This window comes from Myodes glareolus, chromosome 22 (assembly GCF_982192425.1).
Source record: "Myodes glareolus chromosome 22, mMyoGla1.1, whole genome shotgun sequence".
NCBI lineage: Eukaryota > Metazoa > Chordata > Mammalia > Rodentia > Cricetidae > Myodes > Myodes glareolus.
In genome coordinates this window covers 29,741,483-29,744,581 of record NC_142047.1, presented here as the reverse complement: position 1 = coordinate 29,744,581, position 3,099 = coordinate 29,741,483, and the positions used below count along the sequence as shown (strand labels likewise).

At 38.2% G+C, this 3,099-nt stretch overlaps 1 pseudogene; it reads left to right on the top strand.

Annotated features, from left to right (window-relative positions):
• Positions 1 to 2,020: 2,020 nt before the first annotated feature.
• LOC146890302 (serine protease inhibitor Kazal-type 8 pseudogene) lies at positions 2,021 to 2,333 on the top strand (annotated as a pseudogene).
• Positions 2,334 to 3,099: the final 766 nt, after the last annotated feature.

Sequence of the window (3,099 nt, the reverse complement as noted above, 5' to 3'; positions counted from 1 at the left end):
TGGGAATATATGGGGATGAAATGTGGGTGAAAGGGAAAAAGGAGGGAGGAGGAAAACATGAAAGAAAGGGTTGATTGAGATGGGGAAAGAACAGAGATGGAGAGCAAGGAAAGAGTTAATTTGATTGAGGGAGGCATTGTGACGCTAGCAAGAAATCGGGCACTAGGAAAATGATCAGGAATCCACAAGACTGACTCCAGATAAAACCTTAAGCAATAGTGGAAAGAGTGCCTGAACTGCACTTCCCTGTAATCAGATTGATAATTACCTTAATTGTCGGTATAGAACCTTCATACAACAAGTGATGGAAGCCGAATCAGAGATCCACAGAAAAATATTTAAATGAGCTTCCAGAGACCAGACAAGTGAGAGAGGATGGGTAATATGAGCAAAGAGGCCAAGAACATAAAGGGGATACCCACAGAAATAGCTGACCTAAGCCAATAAGAGCTCACTGACTCTTTACTGATAGAGGGGGAATTTGCATAGGACCAAACTAGTCCCAACTGAATGTGGGTGACAATTGTGTGGCTTGGGCAGTCTTCATGGCCTCTGGCTGTGGGACCTGGATTTATTCCTAGTGCTTTAATTGGCGTTTTGGAACTCATTATTTTACTGGGGATAAACTGTTCAGCCTAGATATAGGGGAGGGGGCCTCAGTCCTGCCTCAAAGTGATGTGTCAAGAATTTGTTGACAACCCTGGGGAAGCCTTACCCACTTTGAGAAATGGATGGGTTGAGGGGAAGGAAGGGGAAGAGGGAGGAGAGGAGGGAATGGGAACTCGGATAGGTATGTAAAATGAGAAAAAAATTATTTTACAAAAATAAACTTAATAAAAAAATAAAAAGATTATATCTGCTTATATTTAATATCTTTGAAATATGCTGTCATTAAGATTATATTATGTCATAAAATGGATCGAAGGTATTTTAAGCTATGTTTTTCTTAAAGTTTATTTATACGATTATTTTTCTTTCCTATTAAGTAGTTGGGTCCCCATTAAAATCTTAGGGTCTGGAGTTCTCTATATTGATGCAAGGATAACCAAACCAATTACTTAAAATACTTAAATATTGGATTTTAATTTTCACTGATTATTATTGCCCATTTATTTCATTTGTTATTTTTCTCCTGATTATCCAATATTTTATTTGTTAACTTATTTTGAGCCCTATTAAGTAAAAACGACACCTCACAAATAAAAATGTATTATCTTTTCATTATTATTCAGTGTATATTACATTCCATGCTGTGCTATTTTATTTTTTTGACACATTCTGCTATTTTATCAGTCAGTTAAAAAGTTAAAGAGTGACTAATGTGGATGCAAAGATCCACAGCTAAGCACTGGATCAAACTCCTGGAGTCAGCCATAAAGAGGGAGGAGCAAGAATATGCTCAAAGGGGACAAATCTATGATGGGGATACCCACAGAAACAGCTGACCCACATTAATGGCAGCTTACTGACTCCAGCCTGACAGCTAGGGAACCTGAAAAAGACCGAACTAGGTCCTCTGAATGTGGGTGACAGTTGCATGACTTGGGCAGTCTGTGGGGCCACTAGCAGTGGAACCCAGTATTTATTCCTGGTGCATGAACTTGCTCTTCAGAGCCCATTCCCTATGGAGGGACACCTTTCTCAGCCTAGATATTGGGCAGAGGGCCTTGGTCCTTTCTCAAGTGATATGTCAAACTTTTTTGACTCCCCATGGAAGACCTCACCCTCTTTGAGCAATGGAAGGGAGATGGGATAGGGAAGAGAAATGGGGAGTGGGAGGACAGGAGGAAGAGTGAAGTGGGATTGGTATGTAAAATAAGATTGTTTTAAAAATATAATTATGATTTTTCTAAAAGTTATAGAGACAAGAAATTAGAAAAATAAGAATACCAAAATGGATCAAGATGCAGAATTCCCCAGCACAGTATCTGCCTGACTACCACCATGCTCCCAGCCCCAGCCCCCAGGCTCTGTGCCCTGAGGATAATGAACTAAATCTCTGAAATTATTTTCTGTCACCATGAAGGTTACCTCCTCAGGTGCCTTTCCTGTTCTAACCATCTCAGTGCGGATTTTCTCTGCAGTTGATTTCCCTGTTCCTAGGAGTGCTCACTGGACAGAGGAGCTCTTCCAGGAGACAATGGCCTTCTGCAACAAGAATGTAAGGAATTCCTGAATGCTTTCCAACTTCAAGCCCAGTGAGCCTATATGTGCCAGTGACCAAGTTACTCATGGAAGTAAGTGCCATCTCTGCTCTATATGAAGACAAAGTCATAATTAAAATGCAGGAGAGGGAATGTATTTACTTCTGGGATGAATCTGAACAAGAATAAAAGTTACTGTATCCTCAGATAACCAAGTGAAGCATGATGGTTAAGTCATCAAAGATACCCAGGAATTTGGGGGACAGGATCTGGAGTTCCTGGTAGAGTACGTGTCAGGCATGTATGAAGCCTTAGGTTCAATCTCCAGTGTGTGGAAGAAAAAAAAAAAAGGGAATAACTCCTTGAGAAGGGCATCCTGGTAGTAGAAGATACTTGAATCAAATCCAGTGAATTACTTCTTTGGTAAATGATTTTCATCACAAAAAAATGAATACCAAAATCAGAACCAGATTTTTAGAGAGAAAACAAGCTATCTAACAAGATCAAAATGTCTTGTCATATAGCAATGTTTAGTGATCTTAAACTGCCTTGTATGGGTTATAAGTTAAATGATAAATTCTGAATTCAGAAGGAGTTCTCCATCCATGAGTCAAGGTGAAAGGGTATATTCTAGGAAGTCATAAACAATGCATAGATATTGGAGGAGATAATTGATTCTAGGGTTTATGATGTTATGGGTGGGTGAATATAGAAAAATGTAATCGAGTTCAGGTTAAATATATAAAAATAAAACTAATTTCTATTAACTAAGAATAATAAAAGAAAGTCTAATATGTCAATTTTTAATAATTGTTTGCTAATATAATTTAAAATGAATGTAAATACTCCCAAGGTGGTTAAAAGTATCACGAAATATGAATAAGATGGTTATTTATTGAAGAATATAAGCAATACTGCTACAGAAAGAGGAAATAGTATAGGAAAAGACCTTCCC